A 23,011-nucleotide genomic window follows, 5' to 3' on the forward strand; every position below is an offset into this window, starting at 1 on the left:
TATATGTAATTGGACCTGAGACAGTTTATATGTCCCCAGCTGGGATATGTCTGCTCTGTGTTACCTTACCAGTGTTGGATATGCTCTTCAGTTATGTGCCCACAATCTCATTTTGCAATCTCTAATGTAGCTGCAGCACAGGGTTGTATTAATGGCAGAGTTTAGCTCCATAGTCTAAATCCCTCCAAGCAAATCCATATTCCCTTGGGTTTGGAGATAAGGTAGATGGGATCAGTTTAGATTAATCTGCAACTGCTGAAGTACGTGGCTTAAAAGAGTAAGTATAAAAAATTGCCTGTGGTGGAGAAAGAAGCTCTTATAATTACTATTTTGTCTAAGCCATTGAGCAGCAACCAAAAAATTCTGTGTCATTGCATCCCTTGAAATGGTTACCCTGACACTTGATTGAGAAAGGACGGCACCTTTCTCTGTTAAATTATCTGATGCAGAGCCTGGTTACTTGTGAAATTTAAAAATATTATTTCATATGTTTAAAAACACTTGCAGGCCTAGATTTTATTTAGTTTTGTTTGGGAACCAAGACAATTAACTCTGGAATCAATCTATTTTAGAGAAAATGTTTTCAGCTGCAGCTGCAGGCTGTTTTTTCTGTTTTAGATAAAATAGCTGTAGTTACTTGTCCAGTCAACAATAATTTTATTTAGTCTGGGGAAAAAAAAAAATCTGGTTTTGATTTTCAAGCTTTAATTCAGCAGATACTGGAACTTAATCAGTGGTTGTCTAATGAGAAATTAAGCATAAAGAATAATGTCCTTAGAAAACAGATTTCAATCCTGTTTCTCAGAACTAAAATTTAGGTTTAAAGTTGCTTTAAGAAAAAAATAAATTATATTTTTAGTAGGTACAAGATAAGTGATATGAGTCTAGGCTGGGAAAGGTCATGCATTATAAACCATGACACTTGACATGGAAACACCTTGAGAGATTTCGGTTGGAAAAGCAGACACAAAACAGAAGGACACCAGTCTGTTTCATCACAAATATAATCTAATGGAAATTCACTGCTAGTTGTGAAACATCTAGTAACAGTGGACCTCTAACACAAGAATCAAGTCTCAGACAACAGGAACAGAATAAAGCTACAATATAGTAAGATCCTCAGGGCAGCAAGGAGTGCTCAAAGTAAGCTTACTACCCTTGACTTCAGGAGTGCAAACTTAAGCCTCTTCAGTGATCTGCTCTAGAGAGTGTCATGGTATAACATCCTGGAGGGAAGAGGGGCCCATGAAAGCTGGCTGATATTTAAGGATCACCTTCTCCAGGCCCAGGAGTGATGAATCCCAACTAAGAGAAAGTCAGGTAAAAACTCCAGGAGGCCAGCATGGATGAGCAAGCAGCTCCTAGAAAAGCTCAGTCTTAAGAAAGAAGCTTACAGGGGGTGGAAGCTAGGGCAGGTATCCTGGGAGGATTACAGAGAGGTTATATGAGCAGCTAGGGATCAGGCCAGGAGACCCAAATCCCAGACGGAATTAAATCTCACCAGGGATGTAAAGAGCAATAAGAAAAGCTTCTACAGGGACTCTGGGAAAAAAAGAAAAAATAAGGAATATGTAGGTCCTCTTCTGAGGGAAACAGGAGACCTAGCTGTGCAAGATACTGAGAAGGCCGAGGTCCCCAATGACTTCTTTGTGTCAGTCTTCTCTTGCATGTGCTTCAGCCTCATTGCAAAGGCCACAGCAGGTGAAAGCAGGGCCTGGGAGAACAAAGAACCTCCCACAGTGGGAGAACAGGTTTGTGACCATCTGAAGAACCTGAAGGTGCACAAGTCTATGGGAACTAATGGAGTCCATCCACGGGTCCTGAGGGAGCTGGCAGGTGCAGTTGCTAAGTATCTGTCCATCATATATGAGAGATCATGGCAGTCTGGTGAGCTTCCTGCTGATAGGAAAAAAATGAATATAGCCCCTGTTGTAAAAAAGGGCCAAAAGGAAGACCTGGAGAACTACAGACCAGTCAGTCTCTGTGCCTGGCAAGATCATGGAACAGATCCTTCTGGAAAATCTTGTAAGGCACATGGAAAATAAGGAGGTGATTGGTGACAGTCAATGTGGCTTCGCTGACGGCAAATTATGCCTGACCAATTTGGTGGCCTTCTATGACAAGGCTACAGACATGGTGGATTGTGGAAGAGGAGCTGACATAATCTACCTGGATTTTTGCAAGGCATTTGACACTGTCCCATATGACATCCTGGTCTCCAAACTGACAAGACATTGATTTGACAGATGGACCTCTTGGTGAATAAGTAATTGGGTGGATGACTGCACCTAGAGAGTTGTGGTCAGTGGTTCAGTGTCCAAGTGGAGGCAAGAGACGAGTGGCATTCCTCAGGAGTCAGTACTGGGACCAGTGCTCTTCAACGTTTTTGATGGACGCATGGACAGAGGGATTGAGTGTATCCTCAGCAAGTTTGCTGATGACACCAAGTTGTGTGGAGTAGTTGACACCCTACAGGGAAGGGACGCCATCCAGAGGGACCTTGACAGGCTGGAGAGGTGGGCCAGTGCCAACCTCATGAAGTTCAACAAGGCCAAGTGCAAGGTCCTGCACCTGGGTAGGCACAACCCCAGGCACAACTACATGCTGGGGGGGGAATGTCTGGAAAGCAGCCCTGGAGGAGAAGGACTTGGGGATGACAGTAGATGAGAAGTTCAACATGAGTTGCCAGTGTGCGCTCACAGCCCAGAGAGCCAACTGCATCCTGGGCTGCATCAAAAGTGTGGCCAGCAGGGCCAGGGAGGTGATTCTGCCCCTCTACTCTGCTCTGGTAAGGCCACACCTGGAGTGTGTACAGGTTTGGAGTCCTCATTATGGAAAAGACAAGGAGATGTTGAAGAGGGTCCAGATAAGGGCCACGACAATGATCAAAGGGCTGGGGTACTTCTGCTATGAAGACAGGCTGAGAGAGTTGGGGCTGTTCAGCCTGGAGAAGAGAAGGCTCCAGGGAGACCTTATAGCAGCCTTCTAGTACCTGAAGGGGGCCTACAGGAAAGCTGGGGAGGAGCTTTTCACCAGACAGGGTAGTGACAGGACAAGGGGTAAAGGTTTTAAACTGAAAGAGGGGAGATATAGGTTAGATATTAGGAAGAAATTCTTCACCATGAAGGTAGTAAGGTGCTGGAATGGGTTGCCTAGGGAGGTTGTGGAAGCCTCCTCTCTGGAGGTGTTTAAGGCCAGGTTGGATGAGGCTTTGTGCAGCCTGGTCTAGTGTGAGGTGTCCCTGCTCACAGCAGGGAGGTTGGAACCTGATGATCCTTAAGGTTTCTTCCAACCTTAACCAGTCTGTGATTCTATTATTTTAATTTGGTTGGTTCCTGCCTGCTGGAGGAAGGTGTAATTAAGCAAAGACTGTTCATGCCCAACTAGAAGGAGTGAACCTGTGGAAGGCACGGAGTTCCTGCCACCTCTGTGAGTACCTACATCTCCTAGCAATCTAATGAAGCTGAAGATATCCTGAGACTAGTGCTGTTCTTGCCTGGTATAGTTAAGTCATTAGTATCTTGCATGCTTCTTCAATTTGATAACCTTTTTCTCCAATTACATCTTTATGTCTACTGCATTGTAAGGATGCTGCATTTGGCTCCTTTCTGGAGGAAAGGAGGGAGATGGGACTTATAAACCTCTGGTAAGAGGATCCCTACCCATCTACAGTCACATTTAGTTTCCATTATTCCCAGCTCCTCTGTGTTATTCAATATGACTTTCTTTCACTACCTAAGTAATTTGTAAAGTTTCTTCTCCATTTTCCTAACATACAGTCCAACTTTATATGCATTTGCTGCCTTTGCCTTTCAAGAGTGTAAAAGTCTTCATTTTCTTCTGCAGCCATCGGAAAAGATATGTGTTAAGAGACCTTATTCAAAGTGTGGCCTCCTGAAGCTGTCTTGGTCATTTGTGACATGTGGCCAATTACGAATTCATTTAAGAGCAGCTTCTCAACTACAGGATGAGGTCTAACAATGTTTCACAACAAGCATTTTGTCTATGTATTTCACTGTGTTTCATGAACTCTTTCTTGAGGAGATGATACAATCAGTAAGACAGAAACTGAAGGTCATGATCTTAACCTATATTTAATTCATGGAAATGGAGTCATCAGAGTCTACGGACTTCCTTTCTGTAGGGTAATCTTGAAAGCTCTGGGAAAAGTTGAAAAAAGAACCACATGATTAGTATATCTGTTAGAAACAAAGACATTTGTAAAAGTTGGTGATTCTTAATAATTTTTAACTGCATTGTTTCTCAGGTGTAATGAAATTATGTGAGCCAGGTGGCCATAGAACCAACATTTATGTCCAAAATTTTGGGAAAAAAAACTTACAAGAAGAGTTACCTAAAGTAAAGTATTATTTTTGTAATACTAGAAAATTGTCAGTAGATATTTGCTCTGGTTTAGACTTTATTTTAGACTGACAGAGGCTATTTTCACCTACATAGCTGACATTTCAGAACATGTTCTTATTCTTCAGCCATTCATGTGTATTAGTGCTAATTAGAATTGTTCCAGTAAAAATGTTACCTTGTTTGGTTTGTGGACTTTTTGGATTAGTACATCTTAAAAGCAGCAGGCGGATAGAAATATTAGTGGGTAATTTGGATTAGTGCTGAATCATTTCAATAAAATGAAATAGTCCATTTAGCTTAAAGAAATAAAATTACAGATATATGCTAACTATTTTCTGAAAGCATTTTTAAATATACATACCTGCTGTGCGTATACTGATACATAAATTAAGGTGATTATATGCTCTATTTTTTTTTTTTTTTAATACAGTGTCTATTGACCAAGTGGATAGTAATATCTTTAAGTACAAAAAAAGTTGCAGTTTACTGTGTCAATGATCTGTGGATTAAAGACTCCCAAAGTACATATTCATAGGATAAAGCAAATTACTCCTATGGAATCAGACTAGGCTATCATGACAATGAACTGTAGATTAAAGATCACTTGGACCAGTTACAATTGCAGTGGAGCAAGCATAATGGGTTTGCTATTGCAAAAGTATTCTCAATTACAGTTTTTATTTCCTGTTTATTCAAAAAATAGTAAAATAAATGGAAGGTGAGTGTAAAAACTTTCTCAGCTTGGATGAAGATATTGAGGTGACATGGAAGATTTGAGTCAGGTCAAAATCACTTTCAGTCTAGTTACTGCACGTATAAAAAGATTGGAGAGAATGAGAGAGTATTTCAGGTGTGCTGGGATTCGTCTGTCTGTGTTAACAAAGTAAGTACTTTAGTCAGGTGGGAGAAAAGAATGACATTCAGAGACTACTTATTTAGTAAAAGGAAAAAGAGTTACCTCCACCCTTGAAAGGCTTTGGTTCTCAGTTTTACAATGTGAATTCCCCAGGAAACGTCCCAGCATGAAGACAGAGCAGAAGAAGAGGCCAACAGCAGCAGGAAAAGCCTGATAATGAGCCTACACAGTACATAAGAAAGAATGGGCACACAAGTAAAAGAGTAGATCAAACTTCCACTCAGTAATGAAGAAAAAGCCATCTGCATGTACTAGAAGAAGTGATGAATAATATTGCATAGCAGTGAACTGGACTATTGGAAATATAAAGAGTAGCTGATCTAATCTATGTCAAAATGCAGAGGCAGTTTCTTCTGGTAAATTAAATATTTTATGTAAAAATTACATTGACAAATTTCAAAACTTCAATGTAATTAATTTAAAATCAGATGTACATCCTATAGAAAATAATAACAATCATAACATTTTTTGTTGTTGTTTAGTAGTAATTATAACATCAGAATGAACATGTGAGATGTTATGTTTCAATACCCAATATAGTAAAAATCCCCCAGACATTCACATTTGGGATCTTTGCTGTCTGTTTACCTTCCATTCTGTAGACCCATATAACAACAGCGCAGATACAGAATTTTTAGATTTAAGGGAACAACTCACACAGGCTTAGATTAGGCACCAGTGATCTGTCTTAAAATTTGTCACACTGAAATATTTGAATCTGTGTGTAACTGCAAGCATCTATTTAAATCCCACTGAAATCAGAGATGCTTACACTCATCTGTGTTTGCATGATCCAAGACCTTGCATTCATTGCAGTGTGATGGAGCATGTCCAATAGAAAATCTTTTTCAATAGTCATGGAAGTAGACTAACTAATATCTATAATGGAGTATTTTCTAGAGAGAACTAGCAAAAGGTCCTTGAGAACTGATTGTCCCATTGAGTACAGTAAACATTAGTTCATGCAACTAAAGTGCAGTATATGAAGTGTATTAGGAAAAAAAAAATACTCTAGATATAGCACACAGACTGGTAGACTTTGCAAAGATCTCTCATAAAATTAGAAGTCTGCCTGAGATTTCTAAAATTTTTGAAGTGATTTGCTGCTGCAAGAGAAAAAAAAAAAATATCCAAAGCCATGATTTATTTTTCCTTCAGGCTAGTTAAGGAAAATGAGAGCATAAGTTTTGTAATTTGTGCATATCGGCTTGCATGGTCAATACAGGGAAAGAAAGCTGAGATTTAGTAAAAAACAGGCCATCTGTCTTCTATGCAGAGATAATTATGTATAGCATAACCTGTGGCAAAATAACAAAAGTATAGGTATTTAGTATGGGGATATTAAGAAAATCTGATGGATAAGTTAGTACTTGGTTAGTAATTCTTTTTCATACAACATTCTGATCATATTTATTTTCAGTTGAAATGTATTGCCCAAGGCTATACTATTACATGGAAGGTAGAATTCAAAATAGATTATTTTGATTTGCCTACAACTGAACTCCTATGAAAATCTTCCACCATGTAAAATAAAAAAAAGACAATTAAAAAACTTTTCATAGTTTAAGACGAGTGTGAGAAAACTATAGTTTTCACAGGTAATTAGCAACAGAAGAAGAAGGAATGGATTCAAGCTGCAACAGGACAGGTTTAGACTGGACATTAGGAAAAAAAAATTCACAGAAAAAAGTGGTCAGACACTGGAATAGGCTGCCCAGGGAGGTGGCTGAGTCACCATCTCTGGATGTGTTTAAGGGTCTTTTGGATGTGGTGTTAGTGGACATGGTTTAGGGGAGAACTTTGTAGAGCAGGGATGGTGGCTGGACTCGGTGATCCCAAGGTTTTCCAACCTGAATAGTTCTATGATTCTATGATTCTATAAGACAATTAAAAAATAAGGAGGTTTTCTATAGCTAGTAATATGAAATACTCTTCAAAACTGACTGATGTGGAAAGACCCTTTCAGAATGGAGAGAATCTTGACTATGTTAGTTCCTAGTAACTAGTAGTTTCTAGTCAGCTGAAAGACACTAAGGCTTGTCCTAAACACATTACTGGAAATACTGTGAAATATTTGAAGATTTTTAAAGTTTTGGACCACTGTTCTTCTACTTTTCAGTATTTTTTTTTTAATACATATTTTATTTTACTTATGTTACCCCTGTGAGTTCATTAATGTGTAGTGATGTTGATCCTCAGGTATTGGGTGCTTCAGCCCAGGATGCATCAAGACCCAAATTTATTTGATCATATTGTCCTCTGTGGGATGTTTGAAGAGTAAATGAATGTGCTCAAACTGTTTTCTATTTAGTGAAAGCTCAGGCGCCTTACACAGTTCTGCTGCCTTCATTGTAAGAAACATTAGAGTCATCCCAGGTCACCATGAGAGGGTTTTCTCAGATCACTCCTGCTAATGAACTTTTAACTCTGTATATGTTTTAGAACTTACTATCACACACTAATAATATACCGAGAACCAGCTAAAACTCCCAGATAATCACTAAAATGACCAATGAGTAATTCAGTTGAAGCTGAATATGTGAAGGACAGGCAGAAAAGTAACTAAAGTAGAAATCTGGATCCACAGAAACTGGCTACACTAAATGTGCCTAAGTCTTTGACATATGAATCATAACAATAATGCATAAAGCATAAAGGAAATGAAATTAAATTTGAAGTGGAAAAGTTGGGTATATGCTCAGTCAGAATTTACAGTCAATTAGTTTTTCTCAATGTGACTGCAGTATCCCTTGAAAGCATTTTATTTGCTACTTAAACATCACAAAGAAAAAGCATTAGAGGGTGACTTGGCTGGTTGACCTTCATCAGTCATTGATGAAATACTTTCTAGGCATTGGTTAGTGACTTACATTTTTCTACAGAGCTCTGTTGGCTTAGCCATCATATTTTCGTACCATTGCATCCCAATTCAACACTTGATTGCTTCTTGAACACTATGCAAGTCTTAGTTTACATTATATAAAATATATATATTGCAGTAGCAACTCCTAAAAATCTTGTATTTTTCTCCCTTTCATCTAATAAAATACAGCCAAATCTTTGGAGTTCATAATCACTATCATTTATAAGGTCTGTTTTGTTGTGCTTGCAAATAAATAATGTCTTGTTTCTAAAGTAAATAGAATGAAATTGCCTTGGTCTGGGCCATGGTGAAGATAATTTTCTTTTTACTGGCTTTATTTATTTATTTATCTATTTATTATCTCATTATTTTATTATTTTTATTTTTTAATATTTTTAAAAATTATTATTATTCAGTGAACTCTCTTTTAAGCAACACATTTGCTGAAACTAGCAACAAAGTTTTCCAGCTAGTGAGCTAGTGGACTGATAACACCCAAATGTTTATAGTTATTGCTGAGAGACGAAGTACACTTTGCTCTGCCTGTCAGATCTGCAGCTTCCAACACTAAAGGAGCAGAAGAGTCATATCTGCAATTCTCCCATAGGGGAGACTAGAGAGATAGCAAAATTGGCCAGACAGAATATTCTATTCCCATATGTGTCACACTGAGTATAAATTCTGGGATCATGGAAGTGAAGCTCTCTTTCTCCTTTCTTCTTCATGGCTGGCATCCAGGGAGGACTCTGTCTGTCCATCTCCTTCGATCCCTAGGCCCATGTGTTCTGGACCCTCATAACTCTCCCTTCAGCTCCTGTCTGCTCTACTGCTCTCTCCAGCAGTGCTTTGGGACATTTTGGAACTGCTCACAGCTAAGGAGACTGCCCTGGGATGAGGGAAGACAACAGGGCTTTTTGCACTGTCCTGCAACATATTTGTATATATTTGTGCATAGCTTCTTTTATCACTACTACTTAATTAAAGCTGTCTAGTTTAGTTTTCATTCTGAAAGCCTTTCTCTTTATTCCCTCCTTCCTTTCCCTATCTGGGGAGAAAGGGGAGGGGATTGAGAGCATTGTTATCATTGGTTTAATTGCCTATCCTGAGTTAAACTGTGACAAAAATAAAACCCAGTGTTTCCCCTAACCACATCCTTTCAAAGCTCTGAGAAAACCTAAAATCAATTGTCTCTGGCTTTTAGCAGCAAAGTGAAGTTTATGCAATTGTAATAGGCGTTTTATTGGGAATCTCTTGCAAATGACACAGGCAATGAGAAGTTCCTCTGGGTGTGTGAAGACATACAGAATTAACTTTTCAACTGCTTTTCAGACTGATGTCAGCTACTGCAGTTCTGTGTAGATGCCAAAAGCAGCCAAAATACAGAACAATAATAAATTTGCTTTTTTTTTTCTGCAGTACTATAAATCACAAACTTAGCACATATATGATGATGGTGTGCATATATTGTGTTCTCTCATCTTGTACTGCCATGTGTGACTGAGCTCTTCTTTACTTCTGTTAATTAATATACTCTTATCGATTAATATATTCTGTTATCTATTCAGAAAATATGTGTGGCTATTGAAGTTCTGAACATAGGAAGAGAATCTTCTGACAAGACAGTGATTCTTCTAGAAAAGTATCATGGCTCTGAGGGTAGCACTACCTACCTGATATGGATGAACCTGTAAAATCACACATAGTGACAACTATGGAATATTTTTTCTGCAAGAAAAGGTACTTTGCACTGTTAGTATCTAGTCTGTGGTATTTAATATATTGCTATGTAGCTTTGAGATGGAAACCAGGCTGGTAAGCTTTTGTGGGTTCTACCACCACTACATTCATATCATGTTTAATTTAAAGGGTAACACTCATCCATTTTAGATATCTTCCATTTGGGAAATAGTTGGACAGTCAGACAGTGCAATTCTCTTCCAGAAATCCTTACAGAGTCTGCTAAATCTGCAGTTCTCTCAAGTATACCTTATTGAAGGCTTATATAGGAAGATTCCTATACATGGGGAGGAGATCACTAGCTCCCATACTAACTAGGGAGTTAATCACACAGCATGCTTAAGGATTAGCACACTCAGGCCAAATAATCTGTCTTTTAAAATAATATATATAATCACTGACTTATTAAAGTTTTGTCTGTTGGCCTGAATACTCTTTGACTGACTCAGACAATCCTTTGTACTTTCCCAGCATGAAATTATAATAAAGGTTTGAGTCTTAAAGATATCTAAAATGTCCTTGAAATGGAAAAGGAAAATGTCTCAGGTTACATTTAAAAACTGAATAGATATCACTCATCAATGTATACATTAGATGATCTCTGAAATAATCTTCAATTAAATGGACAATGGGTAATGGGTATCTAGTTCCTACTAAAATACAACTTAATTTCACATGGAATTTTTTTTCTTCCTTTTTTCCAGATGCCAAAATTGTGTCTAGTATACACTCCTTCAGAAAGTGTTGTTGTTAATATAGGGAACAGAAAATAATAGAAAAGCACCCACAACAGAGCTCTCAGAAACTGCATGATCACTGACACAGTTTCACATCTGTTTCACTCTCAGAAGCAAGGCAACATTATTTGGGCAGGTAGTCTAACATAACCCCATAGATACAAAATTTCCCATTTATGGCACCTTTCCCATTTATGGAACCTTCAATGCACACATGTAGGAAGAAGGATGGCAGCATTTATGGTTTTATTTGCCTCCAAACTTTTGAGTTAAAAAAAGATTAGCGAGATTTCTCTTCAGATTTAATGTGTACAGTAAATTAATTAGAGAATGTGTACTATAACATATACTATATTTGAATTATGGAAGTGCCAGTGGGCTCAGCCAGGAATAAGATCTTTTTATTAGATACCATGTAAATACATAAGAGGACTTTATCTCAAAAAATTTGCACAAGAAGGCATTGATGGATTTATGTTGCAGCCCAATACTGTTGTCCTGAAAGCGGGGTCCGTTACATATTGTGCAAGAAGCCAATCCACACACAGAGTAGAAGTATTTGTTTTGATATCCAGTACTGCAGAGAAAAGGGAGCAAAGCTCAGTTTCCTGAAACACCAGTGCAACTTTGATACACAAAAATGTGAGAAAACACTTTAACTTTATTCTATCACTCACACACATAATTTGTCAACTAGTTCCTCGCTTCTGTTTCAAGTGGCAATGCTCAGGAATTTCAGTACTCATGCTCAAAGAGTAAGGGGCTTGTTGTCAGCAGGGGTCACTCTAGCCTGTGGGTGTGAATTTTAGTATGCTAATGACTCATTAATATATTTATATGGTGATTTCAATTACTCAATGTGTTTTTCCCCAGTGCTCAAGGCTGTAACTAAGATAAGCTGCGGAGACTGCTCCTTTCCAACCCTTTCCTCTGTCTTGCAGATGTCCAGCAGGCCTGTCTCACGGCCGGGCTCTTGACTACTTGGGGAGTGTTTTTCTCTAGTTGGAATCTGGTTTTGTCTAATTCTTACTGTTTCACTGTTACCTAGGCTTTGTTTTTATTCTGTGTGTCCGTTATTTTTTCTTTTATATGATATTTTCCCAAATGCGATTCCCCCCCGCAGTTATACTTACTTCAGTTGATAACTGACAACAATACTGTGAGGTGCAGGGGAAAACAAAGCACAGAACATCACCAAGTACAGATCAGAGTTTGAAGGTATCGGACATATTCAAAACTCACTAAAATGTGAAATTACTACCTCATGGGATAAGATGAAAATGATTCTGTGGGACTGGCATTAAACTACTGATTTTTCCGAAGGGTACAACCAAAGACAAATGATGTTTATTTTGGAAAACTGAAGGTGGAGTGGCTGGTTTTTTTTCCTCAGAGATGTGAAGTAGAAGATTTAGTTCAAAAATAGAGGAAAAAACAGGGAGTACAGCTTTTGCACAAGAAACATGCCCTAAATTCAAGCACTGTCCTTCAGGATATTTTAGACTGAAATTGAAATATATCTGTGCATGTAGGCCATGCTTCCTTATACAAAGATGCTATGGAAACTTTTCTTGCTTCTCAACTTCCCTAGGCTTCTTTCCCAAAGTGCTCCCTCTGCAATCTGACAGGGAGAAAGAGAGAAGCAGTCCCATGCCCTGGGAGCTCAGTCATTACCCTCCTATAACTAGACCAAAATGAATAGTAAACATTAATGATACTTATATTCACATAATGCCTCTAAGCTTATTAGCAGTACTTTGTGTACTCAGGCATCCCCATTCTGTAGTTGCTGTAGAGTCATTACTGCATTAGCACAAATAATCATAGTGTTTAGTGGAACAGGAACTCAGTTTCCATTAGAAAATATCAATCCTGTAGTTCTTGTATTACGCCCTTCTCAGCTGGTAGCTTTTATTCTCCAACATAGTATTTGCCCAAGATGTTGTGCAGAAGCAATGACTGAAAAGAAAACTCTCACCTTAATACTATGCTTTTACTCAGCATAAAAGTTTAAGGCAGTTGTCTGCCCAGTGTGCAGATTACTTTTCTGAGACTAGATGTGTTCTGTATCTGCCTGACAAGGTGCAAACTTCATTTTGACTGTAAAGACAATCACTGCTTTCCTGCAGTAGTTTAGCCTGAACCTTAACTAAAATTCATAGAGAGTTCAGTCTGATCCAGGGCTAAAAGTAGTATTACTGGCTTAAAATGTATTGCTCAGACATAATTGCTCTGACAATAAGGTAACTCCCATGGAGGAGAATTGTTTTGTCACCTTGGCAATAAAGTCATTTGGAAAGGATCAGAGAACATCTTGTAGGGCTGATCAGGGATTCACCAGCCAGAACAGCTGGGAAGGTATAAAAAGAAAAGCAAGTAAGTTGTTTGATCTGCTTTGGTCTTCTTCAGCAGCTAAAGATGTAGGAAAGCTGTTCGTCCCAGGAGCATAATGAAGAGAAGGCCAGAGCATAAGTAGGTTCTAAAGGGTTTCCAAGGAAGTAGTGAGCCAGAATAAAAGACCTCACCTTTGGAAAGTATGTTGAACAGTATATATGCATTTTTTATTTTTTTTATTTGTTTGTTTTGCTTTATTCTTTAATTAAAAGCAATAGTATGCTTAGAAACTCCAGACCAAATATACAAATATAGATCTAGGTTGGCTGGTTGGTTTAGGTTTGGGGTGGGGTTTTTTTGTTGTTTTGGTTTTGTTTTTTCTTTTTTTTTTCTTTTTTTTTTCTTAATGGGCAAGTTACTTTCAAATTACTTTCATATTAATGAAAGTGTGTTGAAAGTATGGGGGGAAACAGCAGTCTCCTCAAAAAGAAAATTTGGATTTTAAAAAAAAAATCTTTTAAAGGATAACAACAAAAAAAATATTTTAAAATATGTCTCCTGGACATGACAGAAGAAAAGGCCAAGGAGAAAGTGACACAATGTAAAGCATTATTTCTAGTTTTCCTTTTATGCCCCAAATGAAGAACCCTTGTTTTGTTGTTTTTTGTTTTTTTTTTTACACTGAGTTAAGTTAATATTTGTGCTGACGTATTTTTCTCTCCAGAAAAAAAAAAAATGCACCAAGTAATATTTTTGTTGCTGTAGAGCCATTTTAAGTTTCTCTAAGACACCAAAAATGACATTTTTCTTCCTCTTTCTAACATCATGGGCTCATTCATCTATTTTTTAATAAGCTTTAAATGACACAACAAAGTTTTGTGTAATTTGAATCAAGTCTTTCCAAACCTTAGATTATTTCTTCAGACTCTTTGCTTCCCATGTTTTCCTGAATATTTGCAAGCACATCCAAACCAATTTTGTGCTGTTGAAACACGACTCAGCAATATGATACACTTAATAACTCTAATAACTTAATAACTCTAGTCACTAACGCTGAGTCAACAGCACCTGATCTTCTTCCAATGCTGATACTGATTACTCCAGCTAAAACTTGACTTAGAATAATTTTGGAAAAGAGAGAGCCAGAACTTCATTTTCTATCAGTTAGATTTATGCTGCTCTTCAGATTGGGTAAGTGTATATGTCTTCACAAATTTTTATGGAGCTGAAAATGATTGCTTAAGGAGACAGACCATAAGAACTTCAGGGTGTTTACCATTTTTTTTTTCTTCCGCTTCCATTTCTTTACTCCATTCTAAATATTTCTATTTATACTTAACTACATTTCCCTTTGACTGATGTACTATCATGTTATTTTTCTCTTTTGACATCTTTACCAAAACATTTTGGGTAACCATGAAAATATCTTTTTCAAAAGCTGATTTAAAAAAATCACCAATCAAGCTATGAAATGCACACTTTAGAGGCAGCAATATAGAAAGCAAGTCACAGCCCAAACCAAGCAGCCAGCTCTGAGGATAATTAGGTCATTCTTTTCAAGGACTTTTTAAAAGTTGCCCTCACTGTGTTTCAAACAGTTCAAAAGTTCAGCATCAATCCTAAATCTTTGCACATGCCTCAGCCCTCTCAAATCACTTTCCATGAGATATATATGACCTTATCATGTTAATAGTAAAAGAAACGTAGGCAATTAGTAGGACTTTCTGTAACACACTGTTGGAACTTGGTCTTAAAGGATGGGGAATAATTATCCTTCATTCCTTCTGTTTTGAATTACCTAACTCATTTTGGACATCACAATCAGAAGATACAAGCCTTAGAGTTACTGTACATTTACTTTAAGAGGAGCCTAGAGTACCCAGCCTTTAATGTACAGCCGTGGGAGATGCATTTATATATGTGAAACAAAAGCAACACCTGAGCTATCACAGACTGAGGTAGGAGTCTATACTTTCAAGAGACAGTAGAAATAACATGGGTCACAGATGGAGCACTATGTTACATACCGTTTATATTGTTGTTTTGGAGATCTTCACACTTAATTAATTTTACCTTTTAATTTTTTTTCCAATGTTTTTGTTAGTTTGTTGCTTTGTTGGGTTTATTTCATATGAAGGTATGGTTTTAGTTTGTGGTTTTTTTCAGTAATTCACTTTTATATACTTAGAAATAACTTAGATCACCTTAGAAACACCAGAGACCTTTTAATAAAGAGGTACATAAAACCACAGATGCAAATGGAACACAAGCCTTAGGCTCCTTTTTGTTATTTCAGTGCTGTCATTTCATTCCAGTTACAGGGTGAATTGTTCATCTTAACAGACTGATATGACTTTCAGAAAACAAATTAAGTAGTCCATTACCTGCATTAGTACATTTAATTGCAGTTACTTGCTTTCATTCAGGACAACTACAGAAGCAATTTTTCACTCATGCCAAAAGCCTAGACTTCAAATAAATTTTGTAATGCCCTGAGCAATATGATGCAGAACTCTGGCACTATACATGCAGTACAGTGCAAGGGAGGCCAGGAGGAAGAGCACGGAGTTAGGATCATTGAACTATAGGATCAATTATCTGTCTTTGTCAGCTTTATGTCTTTTCAATTAGCTGATTAAATAAATCACTCAGAAGATCTTGGACGCTGACGCATATTTTATTCCTATTGGCAAGCTGGCTGTCGGAAATCCTCCTTTCATTCCACAGTAATTAATATTTTTTTTCCTACTTAAGAAGATTTCAGCCCTTGGAGATGTAGTCTTTGGCTGAAAGTACTGCCAAACTTCAGACAGTGCTAAACAAAAGTTACTGTGTTGGTTTTTTTTGGAGGGTAGCTACATCAAATATTTAGCTTATTATTATTATTAGAAATATATATACTTATGTTAATAGAATTCCCCATGAATTTATAGAATCATAGAATCATCAAGGTTGGAAATACCTTCAAGATCATCAAGTACAACCACCCATCCTACAACACCTAACCACTAAACCATCTCCTGAAACACCATGTCCACCCATTTTTTTAACACCTCCAGGGACAATGCCTCCACCACCTCCCTGGGCAGCTTGTTCCAATGCCTCACTACTCTTTCTGTGAAGAAATATTTCCTAATACGCAATCTGAATCTCCAAAGATCTTCAGAACCCTCAGAGGGAGTTTTAATCACCGTTTACCTTGCAGATGATGGCCACTGAAGGAAGATGGACTTGTGCATTTATGAGGACTAGGGAAACATCCAAGATATAGAAGCTTGGGTTTTGTGCCTGCTTAGGCAGAGAGGATGTGACACTGTGAGTCTAACTGCATGTACCTCTTTTTAGTACTACTTGTAAGCTCCTTTTTTAGAGGATAGGCTACTTTTCAAGAAAGAGTACAGAACCTGTGGGGCTTGGAAGACACCAGAAAAAAGCCATAGCTAAGTAAAGATGCCATTTGCTGCAGCAAATATCATCCTGAGCTTTGAACCTTGCATATTAACTTTATATTAAACAGCCACTGGCTAAAAGGCAAAAATAATCCTGAGAGCAGGGATCTGGACAATGCTTCCCTACTCTCAGCTAAATGCTGTACCCAAGTAGCTAAAAAGTCTATTGTTCTATTTTCCATCTTGTAAAAGTTAAAGAATGTCTATTTTTTTCCCCATAGTATTATGAATATACCTATCTATCCTGATATATAATGGCTCATAAAATTATTTATTTATTAGTTAAGTACCTGCAAGTCCTGCTATGAAAGAGCTCATCTTTCAGTGGCATATGCCTTCGTTGTTTGATTACATGAAGTGAGCAATGCCAAGAAGCAAGTTCTCTGATCAAGCAGCAAACCCACTTAGTATTGGTATGCTTAGTCGATACCTGGTAAAATATTGAATGAAAAACTGAATAGCAAAGGGAATTTTCCAGAAAGAATGCACTAAACCCATCTGAAGTATACTCCTCAAAAATCTATTACTGGAAACTGAAATAAGTATGTAATAGTTGCATAGAGATTTTTCTTTGTGCCTATACATTTTTGCACACACAGGTAATTGCACACACACATACACATGCAATAACTTCTAATATTTTCTCACCAAGGCTTATAGATTTCATTTGTTTGGATCCAAAGAATACACCTGAGTGCTTACAGAAGATAGTTTTTGATTTTCTTTCTTGTGAGAAAAATAACAAGGAGCTAAAATTACATAAAAATAGTATTTTTGTTTCTCACTTGGGTGCTTTGCCACTTTTTTCCTTTTGCCAATTTCTACTATATTTGTACAAGTATATAACAATGATTGTGTTGGCTTCATCTCATTTAGCCTTAAAGCCTGCATCTAACAATGACTGATCGATACTTAGGAAAACAGTACAAGAATAAGGCAATTCTCTGTCTTCTGGCAACCTACTGTACAGGGACTTCATTGGCTGGAGGTTATGCCCAATTTTTTTCCTTCAGAATTCTAATAACTTTAAAATCACTTTTAAACTTTTAGTATCTACAAATTTTCTGGCAAACTTTCCACAACTGAACATTTCATCTTGTAGAAGACATTACGTTTTGTTAGTTTTAAAGCTTCTGTCTGAAATTTCAGCAGCATGACCCCTACTTCTCATATTATGAAAACCAGTAAATAATAGCTGCTTCTTCATTTTTACTTTATCATCCATAAATGTGTCTTCAAGGTATTTGAACCTCTCTAATATTCTTTGGTACAGAGGCTGTTCAATTCCTTTGATAGTCCTCTCAATTCCTTTGATATTCCTCACTGCACTTCTTGATATCTTTTCGTAACTTAATCTACCTTGCTTGAGATGGAGCAGCATTAGGAAAGCACATTGTTGTGGTTTGGGCCTAACATGACAACAAAGAACAAGCCAAGTGGCTGATTATTCAACTCCTCCCACCTCGCCTTCCCCCCAGCACACATGTACGCACTGGGATGGGGAAGACAAAGGCCAACTAGTAGTTTGCTGGTAGAGACAAGGACAAGGAGGGTTCACTCACCATTTACAGTCCTGGGCAAAACAGACTCAACTTGGGGAAAAAATAACAATTTAATTTAATACTAATTACATGCACACAGGACACAGGAAAAAACAAAAAGTAGTGCTTAAATACATTGCCCTCACCCCTCCCTTTTTCTCAGGGCCAAATTACTTTGTTCCTGATTTCTCTACCTCCTTTCCACCAGTAGCAGAGGGGGACAGGGAATGGGGTTTAGAGACAGTTCACAGTCAGTTGTTTCCTGCTGCTTCTTCCTCCTCAAGGACAAGGATTCCTTACAGTCCTCCATTGCTTCCCCATGGGGTCCCTCCCATGGGAGAGAGTCCTTCATGAACCCCTCCATCAGTCCTTGTCATGAGGTCAGGAGCAAGCTGCTCCAGCATGGGCTTCCACCGAGTCACAGTCTGCTTCAGAAACAGTCACCTCCCGTGGCATGGGGTCCTCCGTGGCTGCAGATCGAAGTCCATGGGCTGCAAGTCCACAATCACCCCTCCTGATGCCTTCAGGGAATGTTCCACCATTTTCCTCCAATGCTGGGGAACAGCTTGCCATCTCCCGATGAGCTGCCCTGAGTTGAGCAAAGTGCTTCAGTGAAAGTTCTTTTGGTGGGACTCTGAAGGGGCAGCTTTGCAAAGCTGTCTCAGTGAAAGTCCTCTTTGGTACTCTGAGACAGGCAAACATTGCCCTTTTTATGCGACAGTAAAATTGGTGTCATGGACAGGGTAGTCATGGACAAACTGCTGCAACAATATGTGTGCACCATCTCAAACTGGAATTGAATGGACCCAAAAATACTGGAAAGACAAAGATAAAGCAGTGGAGCATATACCACAGTGCAGGACTGAATAAAAACTCAAAAAGGGTAAAGGCAAAGGAATCATTTGTGCCATACTTGTGGCTTGCTTGTCTGCGGCACAAAAAGAAATTAAACAGGTCCCTCCCCCCAAAAAAAAGCAGATGTAGAGTACACCGTTATAAAATTGGAAAATGGTGTATTTAAGTCACCATTGACTCTGGAGAGTCAAGAGAAATTTGGGGCACAAATAAATACCGTCATGACTGAAAATCACAATCTAAAGATGGACAATAGAGAACTTAAAATGCTGTCGTCCTCAGCTAAAAAGTGAGAAAACTATTGCAAGCAAAATTATATCTCTTATTAAACCAAATGCTGTCCTCAATTTCGGCTAAGCAGATTCGTGAATTAATATACTGTGTAGATCCTTACACATGGGATGGAAACCTCAGGTGTGACAATGAAAATTATGAATCTGTGGAATATTTTGGTTACGATTGTGCCCCAGACCCTGTATCTACTGGGCCTTTGATCAAAACTGAAACTGCTAATGGGGGAGAGGAGGTGCTCATACTACTGTACAAACTGTCCTGTGGTCTCTTGCTCAATTGCCAAAATAGCAGGAAAAGTATTCCAGGTGTCTGGAGGAATCCAAGATGGAATATATGTGCTGAGTCTCCCTTAGAGGGGGTAACCGCATCCTCTTATGTGAGGAAGAAGCCAGAGGCTTTTGGGGTCCTGGAGTGTCTTAACCACTACTCCAGGAGATCACAATTACTCACTAACTGAACAAATGGCTTATTTGGCTGGTGGTATAGACCCACAAGAGTGAGATGACCCTCTCATTATCACAGCTTGAGGGTTTTCAGACCTTGCTGCCCCTGTGCAGAAAGCAGCTTGCATTCAAGCAATGTGTGAAAGAAATTTGAAGCAGAGGTCTCCAATGTTAGCCCCTGTTAATTCAGCCAGACTATCTCCCCTTATCCAGCCAGACTATTCCCAGACAGTTTAAAAACCTGTCTGGCTTGTGCTCAAGATCACTTACAAACTACCCATTCAATGAATGTAGCCGCGGCTGCCGTGCAAACCCCATGGGAGCAGGTCCATATGACGACCTGGGGAAAATTTGTTCAAGATATACTTAATTATGGGCGCCACATGGGTTGGGTTGGATCAGCCACCAGTTTAAACCAAAATTTGACAGGGAACATAAGGATCTAGCTGGCAGTGCCACAATGGTTACTAAATGACTGGGTTACTGCTAATATCCAAGTTCTGGTCTCTAAACCAAAGAAACAATTCAGCAGAAAACAAATTAACTCCTGTTGAACCGGAGCCCTCAGCCCCACCACAGTAGTAAATTGACTTAACTTCACCAGAAAAAGTTCCAGGGCAGTGAGCTACCCTACTAGGCTAGTGCTAAAGTTACAAAGTTCACAGATAAGCTCAATGAGCCCATCATTAGCACCCTAATAGGGCCAAACAAGATTTGTGTAAACTTCCTTATTGACATGGGGTGCAAATGTTGGCAGTTACAAGGAAAATGGCAGAGATCTTAAACATAGAACCCAGGGGCAGAAAAGTGAGCTGCATGGGAATTTATGGGGTTATAAAACAATGACTAACAGCAAAAATTACTTTATGGCTGCTGAGTGAGCAGAGACTGACCCATGCTGAAGTATTGGTGGGTGCTGCTAATACCAATATCTTAGGGTTTGATTTGCCGTGTGGCAGGACATGCGAACTCCCCCATGGTACAATCTGGAGTTTTTCCCAGAAGGGTAAATGATTCTGGGCAAACTTGATGGTGATGTGGGCTGATAAGACTGAAATTTAAATGATAGATTTGCTAATGTTATCTATGCTTCTACCCCTGTCTAAACTTACAAAATGTAAAACAGTACCTTCTGCCATTGCTTCAAGATCAGGTATTGACAGGGTGGTAGCTGATTTATAGGAAAGGTATTATCACTGTTTGCACTCTCCCTATAACTCTCCTGTTAGGCTTTTTTATCAGGTCAAACAGACAATGGTGGCTTACGATTGATTACAGGCAACCGAATGCCAACACTGCACCTTTAACTGTTGCAGTGCCAAATATCTCGTAACTGGTAACCCAAACTCAGGGAGTATCACACTCATGCTTGGCACCCTTCAATATAAAAGACTAGTCAAGTGCAGCAGCAAGTGAAGAGAAAGAACAAAGAAATCTGTAACTGACTGTAATCAATTAATTATAAATACCATTGCCGTCAGAGCTTTTTAGTAGCTTCTTACAGGATCCACCTCTAGGGCCCCCCCTCACTACTGAAACCATACCAGAACCAAACGAGCACACATATCTTCATGAAACAACTGCATCCTGGATTAATACACTGGCATAATGCTATTTTGATCTCTATTTTCTATTATATTAGCCTTTTTACCAATGGTAAGTATTAAGATGATGTTTTAATTAAAAAATCCACAGTGTATCTGTGTGTGCATCAGTAATCTCAACCCCTTTTTGTCTTTACAAAGACATTCAAGATCTATGTCACCATGGGGGAATCATGGACGCTATAATTAATTCTCATAATGTTTTGTTCATCTGGAACACAGGAGACTTTGGTAGGGTTTCCTTTCCAAATAAAGAGCAACATTTGGAGCAGAAAGGGATGCTAGAGTTCTTTATGGTTTTCCTCATGCTTACCACTGTGTGTCATCCACTTGCAATTTAACCTCATGGACATTTCACCAAGGCCCCCAGCAGGGTTTCGGCTGAATGTGTTTCAACTTAACCTTTGCCATAAACTGGAGAACATGTAAGCTTGATAACATCACTTTAGCTTGGTTTGTGTTACACAGTCTACACAGTGGTCTGCACAGATGGGTAGCTGAAAGACAGAGCTCCTACTTTTCATTACAGACATGTGTGCTTGGTAACAATGGAAAAGGAGGATGAAAGGACAATTTCATCTGTGCAAATGCAGCTCAGGATTGTAGGAGTGATGTATGTGTTGTATGTGCATGTTTAAAACAGTTTTATGCTTCTCTGAAGAGAGTAACTGAAGTTGAAAGCCTCAAAAATGTGCTACACCATCCTTTGGAAAGCCATTGGCTGTGTTAAGGCAGGGAACAACTGAGAGTTTTCAGGGTGCTGGCACGCAATTGAGCAACATCACATATTGTAGCTGATGTAGAGAAACAGAAAGATTCAGTTGTGTAAATGTATCCCCTTAGGGGTAAGGCATTCCCAGCTATCTGCCATTTCAGAAGAGCATGATTTTCCAGTACCTCCTGTGTTCTATGCACCACCACTAGCAGAACACTTCAGATGGCTTGGTGCATCAGAGATGATCCAACACCACTGGACACCTATGTTTAGGTAGCTAACGTGAATTCAGAGGACCAGATTTGTTTTGCTATTGCAGACAGCTAAATTTAGATAACAAGCTGTCAAGATGGTATTACCTTAGCTGCAGTCATAGTCAACAGACACTTAGGACACTAGCCAAGTTAATTGTGTAGATGCATCCAATGGGAAGGAATAATTTCCAACATGATTCATGGAGATTGAGTCTTATACATGGGTTTTACTGAAGTACATTAATGGAACTTCTAATCCCAGAGGGAAGAAAGGCAGTATGGACTTGCTCAAAATTAAATGCGTAATTATATATTGAATGATCAGCATAAAAATCTTCTGTCTTTGCATTTTTGCACTATTTGTGGACTATCACTACTGCAAGTGATTAAATGGTACCCATACATTTAAGACAGACTGTTTGGTAAACAGCTAAATATTACTAGATACAGAGATCAAGTCTCACTTTTCTCAGCTCTGCTGGTAGGAAGGTATGATTCTGTTCAAAAACATCCATGTAAAGCTGATACAATCTGTCCTTTCTTAGCATCTTCTCCAGGAACGAATGAAGATGTGCTGATAATTCTTGAAACTCATTGTCTATTGGGATATTCGATTTATTTCTGTGCTATTATATTACTGTTTTCTGAAGTAGGCAGTGAGATATTTTCTGCAACTTTCCTATTCTCGGTTGCTTTCACACTTCAATCAAATTTCTTCAAAGTCTAAGAAGCCAGTGTGTAGCTTTCAATCACACTTTAGTTAACCCCTGGAGCATGGCTGGTAAAAGGAAATACTGATTTTTTTGTTGTTTTTTTTTGCTTTGTCGGGGGTTTTTTGGGTTTTTTTTTTTTCCTCCTTCAGTGTAAACGTAAAATGATGGTTAGATTTGTTTTCCTTAGTAAG

This window comes from Apus apus, chromosome 1 (assembly GCF_020740795.1).
Source record: "Apus apus isolate bApuApu2 chromosome 1, bApuApu2.pri.cur, whole genome shotgun sequence".
Lineage (NCBI taxonomy): Eukaryota > Metazoa > Chordata > Aves > Apodiformes > Apodidae > Apus > Apus apus.